This window comes from Carlito syrichta, unplaced genomic scaffold (genome assembly GCF_000164805.1).
Source record: "Carlito syrichta isolate Samal-C Ts95f unplaced genomic scaffold, Tarsius_syrichta-2.0.1 Scaffold135714, whole genome shotgun sequence".
In the NCBI taxonomy this organism is placed as follows: Eukaryota; Metazoa; Chordata; class Mammalia; order Primates; family Tarsiidae; genus Carlito; species Carlito syrichta.
This window is the reverse complement of record NW_007079810.1, coordinates 135,017-146,531: the sequence shown is the minus strand read 5'-3', so window position 1 is coordinate 146,531 and position 11,515 is coordinate 135,017. Positions and strand designations below refer to the sequence as shown.

At 45.9% G+C, this 11,515-nt stretch overlaps 1 pseudogene across 1 annotated transcript; it reads left to right on the top strand.

The window, feature by feature from the left end:
• Positions 1-5,834: 5,834 nt before the first annotated feature.
• LOC103250941 lies at positions 5,835-8,031 on the top strand (annotated as a pseudogene). The gene has a single exon (XR_503691.2). The product of XR_503691.2 is annotated as a 60 kDa heat shock protein, mitochondrial pseudogene (transcript).
• The last annotated feature ends 3,484 nt before the right edge of the window (positions 8,032-11,515 follow it).

The following is an 11,515-nucleotide window of genomic DNA, read 5'->3' as shown; positions in this document are numbered from 1 at the left end:
GCATATGCCACCATGTCCGGCCAATTTTTGATTTATTGTAGAGATGAGGTCTCTTTATGTGGTTCAGGCTGGTCTCCAACCCCTGGGCTCAAGTAATCCTCTCACCTCTGCCTCCCAAGGTGCTGGCATTACAGACTTTAGCCACTGCACGTAGCTACTCCTCCTCCTTTTAAGTTGCTCTTCCAGCTTTTAAATGTGGCTGATCCTAGGATCCTTTCTCAGAGTTCATTCCCTCTCCCACCCTCTTGGTCACATGACTTCACTCCCCTTCCATAGCTGACACCTCCCAAATCTCTAACTCTAGGCAGGACCTGGCTCCTCCACTCTGGCCCACATACCCGCCTTCCCAGGGGGCATCTGCATATTTCCTGGCTGCCCAGCCTTTACTGTACTTTGGGAAGTTTCTGCCTTTCTAAGGCAGAAGCCAGAAAGTTCATTTTCTCGGTGTTCCATGCAGAAATAACACAGACATGTGACCGAGGCTCTTCCCACCAGGAATGCCCATACGAGACCGAGGATCATAAGCAAGGAACACCACCAAGCAGATGACATGTACATCAATTTTATTTATTTTGCAGTGAGGATGGGTTGTGAGATGAAGAAGCTTCTGGACTCCAGGGCCAGCTTCAGCCGTGTAGGGTGCATTGTGGTTTCTAGGCCCAGCATAAGCTGGAAGATCTTGACAACAGCTGCCCTGTGCTTGTGTTTTTGGTTATTTGTCCTGGGTCGTGTGGTGCCAAGCCTCTTCTTTGGCACCCCTGGAGCTCGGTGACCTTCCCACAGTTCCTTTCATCAGTTTCTTTGTTTCTACTGAAGTGAGTTGGGCTGTTTCCTTCCAAACTTGCCCTTGTCCCCAGTTCTCCCCTGGTTTAGGGAAGGACAACCTGGGCACCCGTCCCCTTGACTGGATGTGCAGTAGACATCCTCACACGTCTGCTTTTTTTGTCCTCAGCATCCATGGTCACTCCTTCCATGTTTTAAATCTCTTTTGCTGTATCCCCTCATCTCCACCCTGTGGCCACCACCTAAGTTCAGGCCACTACTCATTCTTCCTTGAATATATGCAGTGGTCTCCCCATATCTCCCTCTCTCCATGGGGACCCACCAACATCCAGGTCATTCTCTTCTCTGTGGCAGTAATGACCTTTCTTGGGTCCCCTTTGGGAGCCTCTCTTCTGTTCTCCTTTGCAGAGTTCCCAGGTCCCCTCTCCAAGCTGCAGAGGCCTCTGAAGTTCTCCTGAGAAATGGCCCCATCTACTCCTATCCTTGAGCTATATTCAACTTAACCTTTTCAGTTTACTTCTGGGAGTAGGTATTATATTTACATGGCCCAGAAATGTATATCTGTGGGTGTCTGTATATGTGTGTTGACACAAAAAGGCTGTCTCATCCCTGCTTCTATTTACCTGGCCCGAGATCAGCCCCTTGACGAGCTGTGCTATTAGTGACCTACAAAGCTTTCTCAACTTCTTTATGCAAATCAAATAGGAATTAATGTAAATTGTGGTAAAATACATACAACATAAGATTTACCATCTTAATCACTTTTAAGTGTACATTCAATGGTGCTAAGTACATTCAGATTGCTATGCAACCATCACCACCCTCCCCCCCCCCAGAATGTTTCCATCTTCTCCAAGTGAGACTTTGCACCCATTAAACACTAACTCCTCATTCTCCCTCCTCCAGCCCCTGGCAACCACCGTCCAACTTTCTGTCTATGAATTTTATTTTTTTTTGAGTTGGAATCTCACTCTGTCACTCAGCTGGAATGCAGTGGCATGCTCACAGCCACCACAGCCTTGACCTGCTGAGCTCAGGTGATCTTTCTGCTTCAGCCTTCCAAGTAGCTGGAACTACAGGTGCACGCCACCACACCCGGCTAATTTTTTAATTTATTGTAGAGACGAGGTTTCGCCAAGTTGCCCAGTCTGGTCTCAAACCCCTCAATCAATCCTCTCACCCTGGCCTCCCAAAGTGCTGGGATTACAGGCTTGAGCTACTGAGCCCGACTGTCTATGAATTTGACTACTCTGGGCACCTCAGACAAGTGGATCATATGGCATTTGCTCTTTTGTGTCTGATTACTTCACTCAGCATAATGACCTCAAGATTTATTTGTATTATAGCAAGTGTCAGAATTTCCTTCCAACAATATTACATGGTGTGTAGACCACTTTTTGTTTACCCATTCATGAATCAATGAACTCTTGACCTGTTTCCACCTTTTGCCTATTAAGAACAAATACTGCTATGAACATGGGTATACAAATGTCTGCTTGAATTCCTGCTCTCAATCCTTTGGCATATACACCTAGAAGCAGAATTGCTGGATTATGTGACCATTTTATGATTAATTGTTTGAGAAACCACCATAGTGGCTGTGCCATTTTGCATTCCCACCCACATTGCACAAGGCTCCAATTTTTTCTCACCAGCACTTGCTATTGTCCAGAGAATATATACATAATCACCATTGCAATGAGTGTGCAGTATCTCATTGTGGTTTTGATTTGCACTTCCCTAGTGATTGGTGATGTTAGCCAACTTCTCATGAGCTCATTGACCATTTAAGAATTATTTTTCCATTTCCCCCTTTATAATAAAAGAAGTAGCACACTCTGTCCTGTTCTGTCTCCTTCTTTTCCCCCTTTGCAGCATATCTTGTAAGCAGACAGACAGCATCCCCCATTTTTCTTCACAGCTGCCTGGTATCCAAGATACAGACCATGAATCATCACCTAGACCCCACGGATACACATCTGGGTCCTTCCCAGTCTTTGGCCATCACCAACACTGTGGTAACTCGTCTTGGGCAGGTGTCATTTCACATGTTTGCCATTCCCAGAAGTGGCCTGGTTCCTCTACAGGTGAGTGCATTGGTGGGAGGATGTGACTCCATTCTCGGGAAGTATGGAATTTCTTTTCCCTTTCCAGTTGCAGAATCCCCATTTTGGATAGCACATGGAAAGCACCCAGAAGCCCCCACAAAGCACAGAGTCCTGCTGGGCAACAAGGACCTGAATACAGATAGGCAAGAAGTCTGGACAGCATTAATTGACTCATGACTCTGTGCCCAACCCTTGTGCATTCTTTATTTTTTATTTTTTGAGTTGGAGTCTCATTCCATCACTCTGACTGGAGTGCAGTGGCACACTCATGGCCACCCTAGCATTGACCTGCTGGGTTCCAGCAATCCTTCCACCTCAGCCTTCCAAGTAGCCAGAACTACAGGCATGCACTACCATGCCCAGCTAATTTTTGATTTATTGTAGAGACGAGGTCTTGCCTGGGCTGGTCTCGAACCCGTGGGCTCCGGCAATTCACTCACATCAGCCTCCCAAAGTGCTGGGATTACAGGTTGAGCCACTGAGCTCGGCCTCTTGTACATTCTTAATGTGGATCATTTAATTGGCACAACAATTTGGGGTCAATACTATCAGTATCTTCTCCATTTTGCAGAGAAGACTCTTTGTTAGTGAGTTGCAGAGCTGGGATTCAAAACCTATGTGTTCTGGCTCCAAGGCCGAGTGTGTCATTGTACAGGACTCGTCCCAAGTATACGAGGCCACTGTGTCTCAAGGACAATAAGAATGTCTCAGGCTACTGATAACTTGGATTAAAACCCAGACAAGGTTTGCTGGGCACAGTGACTCACACCTATGATCCCAGCACTTTTGGGGAGGCCAAGGCAGGAGAAATGCTTGAGCCCGGGAGATCTAGACTAGCCTGGGTAACAGAGCAAGATCTTGTCTCTACAAAAAATAATATTCTAAAAAAATTAGCTGGGTGTGGTGGCACGTGCCTGTAATCCCAGCTACTCAAGAGGCTGAGTCAGAAAGATCGCCTGAACCCAGAAATTTGAGGCTGCAGTGAGTCATGATCGTCCACTGCACTCCAGCTTAGGTGACAGAGTGAAACTGACTCAAAACAAACAAACAAACCCCAGACAAGGTAACCTTTGCCTTTTCTGCCTTCAGGGTTTGGAGTTTAGAATAAGAGAGATACATGAGGGGAGGAGAAACTTCTTAGTTAAAATTCAGACATTCTAGAGAATTTATTGTAGAATAAACTGAGTACAGGACTATGGTTCTCAGGTATGTGTTTAGCTCTCTGACAAAGGCCACTCGTGCAGGTCACCCACACTGCCAAGGTGGAGGCAGTGAGAACAGACGCAACTTCTGGCCCATCCCGAAGCCTCCACCTTGTGCCTGGGATCCCAGCATGCCCTTGATCTTTCCCCTTTACATTCATCTCCCTTCCCCAGGGCTTGTCCTGCAGACTTGGAGTATAGATGTTGCTCTCTGAGTACAGAATAATTCAGAAGATGCAAAGGTTGTCTTTCTCATATTTGTTTTCTGAAAAACACTAATATTCTTCCCCTTTCTGTCTAGTGGTATGCTTCTTTTTCTCTTGGTGCTAACTAAAGAAATTGTAAACCTTTGTCTTGAAACTGGAGTCCCTTCCAACTGTTGGTGACAGAAATCTCAACAAGATAAGGAGCAAATGTCCCCTCTTCCCAGATATAATGTAAACAGATTCTACTCAGCATTCTATAGTGGTCCTTGCAAAGATTATTTCTACCTATGAAGACTTGTAAAACACCCAAACTCCCATGGTGTGGGAAACAGATGAGCTCTGTCCGAACAGCAGACCTGGAGCAAAGGCAAGACCCCAAGCCAAGGCAAGGCCCCGCTTGGTTGTTCCACACCCTAGCCAAAGAACAAGAGATGTAGCCACAAAATTCCGTTCTGGCCCCCTCATAGACCTTGAATCCCTTCCTCGAATCCTTTGTGCTTGATTATAAAATAAACATGCTGAGCTAGTTCAAGGCCACTTCTCCTCCATCAGAAGAAAGTGTCCCACCTGGCCCCAGCTTTTCTTTATGTTTTTGTGTCTGTGTCTTTCTTAATCTCTCGCCGCTCTCTCTCGGGAACCTCAAGGCAGCCGCGTGGGCCGTGGCACCTGGCGACTGAACAGGGACCTGAGCATGAGAGAACTCCTCATCCCAGGTGACGGGATGCTCCAAGAGAGTTGTGCACCTAAATAAGGGAAGGTAAGGAACAGATTCAGTTCAGTTGGGTGTAAAACATGGGTAATTCTGACTCCCCAAAGAGAAGTCTGTATGTCCAAGTGTTAAAAATCTATGCTTCGGGCAAGGGGCTGCCCATTTAAAGGTTTTCAGCTAGAGGAATTTTTAAGCTTTGTGCAGGACACATGCCCCTGGTTCCCTGCTCAAGGGATAGTTAATTTGGATACTTGGAACAAGGTTGGTAAATAGCTTGGGGGGCTTAGAAGTCCTTGGTAAATTTCCCATCCCTATGTTCACCCTGTAGTCTTTGATCCGGGATTGCCTCAACCCACAGCGAGAGGACTCTCGGGTACCATTAGACACCATGGCAAATAAGCTGCCTGCACCTGTGCCACCACCCCTTCCATCTGATTTACTACTGCCACCTGAGGCTCCCCTATAAATTGGGTGTGAGTCAAACGCAGGGTCTGAAATGGACCAAGGAGTCCATGACTCTGATGATGACTTGGATCTTAAAGAATCTGTCAATTTAACCTTTGCGGCCTGACCTTCGACACCTATCTTGGGTGCCCGGCCAATGCTAAAGGCAGCCCTGCCATAGTCTGTGGTGTCTCTACTGCAACATTGCTTACAAAAGGCTCACAAAGAGGGGGAGGATGTAACTGACTTCCATTTATACCCGGCAGTCGAGCGGTCTGATCCAAACAACCCAGGACAGGGAATTCGCGCATACCAGACATTTTCTTTTAAAGTTCTGAAAGAGTCCGAACTTGCTGCGCTCTCTCACTCCACCCGCCACGCTTGCTCCGTGCCCGCAGAAATGCTCCAATTACCCGTCCTTCGCCAGATGAGACTGGTGTCCCGAGCGCTGGCTCCCCATCTCACTAGGCCCTATGCCAAAGATGTAAAATTTGGTGCAGATGCTCGAGCCTTAATGCTGCAAGGTGTAGACCTTTTAGCTAATGCTGTGGCAGTTACAATGGGGCCAAAGGGAAGAACAGTGATTATTAAGCAGAATTGGGGAAGTCCCAAAGCAACAAAAGATGGTGTGACTGTTGCAAAGTCAATTGACTTAAAGGATAAATATAAAAACATTGGAGATAAACTTGTTCGGGATTTTGCCAATAACACAAATGAAGAGGCAGGGGATGGCACCACCACTGCTGCTGTGCTGGCACACTCTATTGCCAAGGAAGGCTTTGAGAAGATTGGCAAAGGCGCTAATCCAGTAGAACTCAGGAGAGGTGTAATGTTAGCTGTTGATGCTGTCATTGCGGAACTTAAGAAGCAGTCCAAACCAGTGACAACCCCGGAAGAAATTGCTCAGGTTGCTACAATTTCCACAAATGGAGATAAAGCAATTGGCAACATCATTTCTGATGCTATGAAAAAAGTCAGAAGAAAGGGTGTGATCACAGTAAAGGATGGAAAAACACTAAATGATGAATTAGAAATTATTGAAGGCATGAAGCTTGATCGAGGCTCTATTTCTCCATACTTTATTAATAAATCAAAAGGTCAGAAATGTGAATTTCAGGATACCTATGTTCTATTGGGTGAGAAGAAAATTTCTAGTGTCCAGTTCATTATACCTACTCTTGAAATTGCCAGTGCTCTCCGTAAGCCCTTGGTCATAATTGCTGAAGATGTTGATGGAGAACCTCTCAGTACACTCATTTTGAATAGGCTAAAAGTTGGTCTTCAGGTTGTAGCAGTCAAAGCTCCAGGTTCTAGTGATAATAGAAAGAGTCAGCTTAAAGATATGGTTATTGCTACTGGTGGTGCAGTGTTTAGTGAAGAGGAGCTGACCCTAAATCTTGAAGATGTTCAGCCTCATGACTTAGGAAAAGTTGGAGAGGTCATCGTAACCAAAGATGATTTTATGCTCTTGAAAGGAGACGGTGACAAGGCTCATATTGAAAAATGTATTCAAGAAATCATTGAGCAGCTGGATATCACAACTAGTGAACATGAGAAGGAAAAGCTGAATGAACATCTGGCAAAGTTCTCAGATGGAGTAGCTGCGCTGAAGGTTGGTGGGACAAGTGACGTTGAAGTGAATGCAAAGAAACACAGGGTTACAGATGCCCTTAATGCTACATGAGCAGCTACGGAAGAAGGCATTGTTCTGGGCAGGGGCTGTGCCCTGCTTTGGTGCATTCCAGTCTTGGCCTCATTAGCTCCAGCTAACAAAGATCAAAAAATTGGTACAGAAATCATTAAAAGAACACTCAAAATTCCTGCAATGACCATTGCCAAGAATGCAGGTGTTGAAGCCTCTTTGATAGTTGAGAAAATTATGCTAAGTTCCTCTGAGATTGGTTACGATGCTATGATTGGAGATTTTGTGAATATGGCGGAAAAAGGAATCATTGACCCAACAAAGGTTGTAAGAACAGTTTTATTGGATGCTGCTGGGTGGCCTCCCTGTTAATTATGGCAGAAGTTGTGGTCACAGAAATGCCTAAAGAAGAGAAGGACCCTGGAATGGGTGCAGTGGGTGGGATGGGAGGTGGGATGGTGGTGGCATGTTCTCACTCCTAGAATAGTGCTTTGCCATCGTTAATGAGCTGTGACAGGAAACTCAAGGCAGTGTCCTCCCCAATAACTTCAGAGACGTCAGTTGAAGAAATGACTGAAAAAAAGGCTGACTGATTAAGATCACTATAACCATCAGTTACTGGTTTCAGTTGACAATATATAGTGGTTTACTGCTGTCATTGTTCATGCCTACAGATAATTTATTTTGTATTTTTACAAAAGACATTTGTACATTACTGGTACCGGGTGCAAGAGCCATGTACCAGTGTACTGCTTTCAACTTAAATCGTTGAGGCATTTTTACTACTATTCTGTCAAATCAGGATTTTAGTGCTTGCTACCACCAGATGAGAAGTTCAGAAGCAACCTTTCCATGGAAAGTAAGAATAACTGTACAAAGTAGAGAAATACCAATTATGTGACAACCTTTGTGTAATAAAACTGTTTAAAGTTAAAAATACATAAATAAGGTTCTGAAAGATTTAAAGGGTGCCATATCTATGTACAGTCCCACTTCTCCTTTTGTTTCTAGCTTGGTTGATAATATGGCTACTGATGCTATTCCCCCTCAAGATCAGCAGACTTTGGCCAAGGCTTGTTTGAGTCCTGGGGATTATTGTGGAAATCTGATCGATATGATAGAAGCCACAAACAGGCGGAGAGGAACCGGGTTCATAATGTTGCCATCCCATTCAATATGTTGGTGGGGCAAGGCACCCACAATGGCGGTCAACAACAACTAAATTATGTTCTACAAGCCTATCAGCAGATCGATATCTGTGCTACTCAAGTTGGCGAAAGCTGCCAACTAAAGGAGAAAGATCTGAAGACCTTAGCAAAATCAGACAGGGACCCGAGGAATCCTACACTGACTTTGTGGTGTGCCTATATCAGGCAGCCAGCAGAGTCATCAGGGACCATGAAGCAGGGACTATCATAGTGAAGCAGCTTACCTTTGAGAATGCTAACAAGATATGTCAGCAAGCAATCCGGCCCTGTAGGGCCAAGGGGACAGTTACCGACTTTATCCATTTGTGTGCAGACATAGGGTCCTCCTACATTCAAGGAGCAGCCCTGGCTGCGGCTCTCAAAGAGGTGCTTGGTCCCAAGAAAGCCAGTTCAAAATCTAAAAAAAAGTTTTGCCTGTGGTCAGCCAGGGCACTTCGCTAGACAGTGTTCTCAGCCCCTACCTGTTCAAAACACTCATCTCCCGCGGGGAACCTCAACCCCACATCAGCCTAGGATTAACCTCCAATGTAAAAGGGGATCACATTGGTCTAATGAGTGTCAAGCCAAAACAGATGTAGATGGCCAGACGCTTCCCCCACATCAGGGAAAATGGACCACAGGGCCTGTCCCAGCCCCATCAAACACGGGGGCCCTCTCCTTGGCTCTGCCATGGCCCTTCCCCAGAAGCACAAGTACACCATTGAGGACCTCTTCCAAGCCACCGCAGAAAGCGCAGGACTGGACCTCTTTCCACCTCCCGATATGTACTGACACCAGAAATGGGACCTCAGGCCATTCCCACTGGCGTGTACAGGCCTATCCCTGTGGGCAATGTTGGACTAATTTTGGGATGCAGCAGCCTCACCTTAAAGGGGTTCCAAGTACTCCTGGGTATTATAGATGAGGACTATATGGGCCAAATTAAAGTAATGGCTCAAACTACTAATGCCATTATACAAATACTTCCTGAAACAGGAATTGCTCAATTAGTGCTCCTTCCAGTTAATAAGAGGGGGCATGTGCTCAGTCACCATCCTCAGGGCGAAGGAGGGTTTGGGTCTATTGATCACATTTATTGGTCTCACTTGGTAGGACAGAGACACCCTGAACTTAGCTTAAAAATCAAAGGCAAGCCCTCCAAGGGCATCATAGACACTGGGGCAGATGTTTCTGTCATTACCACAAACCATTGGCCAAGAGCCTGGCCCCTTAATAGGGCATCCACTGATCTGTTGGGTATTGGTCAAATCCATTCCCCTGATCAAAGTGCTGGAATTTTAAATGGGAGGATGGGGAAGGTACGTCAGGATTTTTCCAGCCATATGTTCTTTCCGGCCTTCCTGTGAATCTGTGGGATCATGACATATTGGCAAATATGGGGCTTTTGCTTCTTAACCCTGGGTCAGCTGTCACTCATCAAATGTTTAATCAGGGGTTTAACCCCACAATGGGCCTGGGAAAACATCAACAAGGAATGTCGACCCCCATTCAGGCTACCTCCCAGCCAAAGTGGCAAGGGCTAGGTTATTCCTCTCAACAATCTTGGGGGTCTTGATCCCTTCTCTAACCCAGACTGCTGCCAGAATTACTTGGCTTGATAATAATCCTGTTTGGGTTGATCAATGACCCCTAACTGGAGAAAAACTCCAAGCTGTTAATGCCCTTGTTCAGGAACAGCGGGGCACATAGGTGCTACTCTCAGTGTTTGGAATAGTCCTCTTTTTATTATAAAGAAATCTTCCAGCAGATGGAGGCTACTGCAAGATCTCTGAACAGTTAACCAACCTATGGAATCCATGGGACCCCTGCAGCCGGGGCTTCCTTCCTCTACTGTTATCCCAGGAATTACCATCTAACAGTTTTAGACTTAAAAGACTGTTACTATACCATACCTCTCCATCCAGGATTAGTGTTCCTTCACTTTACCATCCCATGCAGCGATATTGCTGGCAGGTTCTGCCCCAGGGTATGGCAAATAACCCTACTATGTGTCAAGAATATGTAGCAGGAGCCATCAAACCTATTAGAGAGACCTATCCTACAGTTTATATCATCCATTATATGGATGATATTCTTGTGGCCCATGAAAACCAGAAAGAATTACTTGGAGTATTTGCCTGCCTACAAGCTTCCCTTTCCAGTAATAGCCTCATAGTGGCACCAGAGAAGACCCAGAAGGTTGCCCCCTTTTCATATTTGGGCCATATCATAGAGGGGCATAAAATACACCCTCAAAAACTTCAAATCAGAGCAGATTCGCTGTGTACCCTGCACAACTTCCAAAAGCTTCTAGGCGATATTTATTAGCTCCATAGTTCCCTTGGGCTCACCACTAAAAAGCTTGGGCCACTATTTGATATCCTCTGTGGGGACTCTTCACCAACCTCCCCATGCCAAATTATGCCCATGGCCGCTATGGCCCTCCAAAAAGTAGAAGCAGCTATTCACTCGGCTCAGCTCACCCGAGTTGTCCCTGACATGCATGCCCATTCAACTTTTAGTCCTTCCTACCCCCTCAATCACCCATGGGGGTATTATGGCAACAAAATGGAGTTTTGGAGTGGTTACATTTGGGACATACCCCTTCTAAATTGTTATTCCCGTTTCATGACCTAGTGGCTCAAGTCATTGCCAAAAGTTATTTCCGTTTACGACAGAACCTCAAATCATTGTCATTCCATCCACAACCTCTCAGCAATCCTGGCTATGGCAAAACTCTAACACCTGGCAACTTTCTCTTGCTAATTTCCCTGGCCTCCTTGATAACCATTACCCTCAACATAGATTGGTGCAGTTCATTGCCACCACATCCTTCATTTTTCCCAGCATGATTAAGACCTCCCCCGTCCCTAGAACATTAACCATTTCCACAGGTGGCTCTAGCAATGACAAGGCAAAATGTTATAGCAAGATGGGCTCCTTTGTCCAACAAACCTCTCACGCATCCAGCCAGATAGTGGAAATCCAGGCACTCATTTTAGCCTTGACACATTTTGTTGACAGGTCACTAAATGTTTGTAGTGACAGTGCTTATACAGTGGGCATCACTCAGGTGATTGACAATTAGCCGGGTTCGGTGGCTCAGCCTGTAATCCCGCGCCTTTGGGAGGCTAAGGTGAGTGGATTGCCTGAGCCCGTGGGTTTGAGACCCGCCTAGGCAGTGAGACCTCATCTCTACAATAAATCAAAAACTCAGCCGGGTGTGGTAGCGCA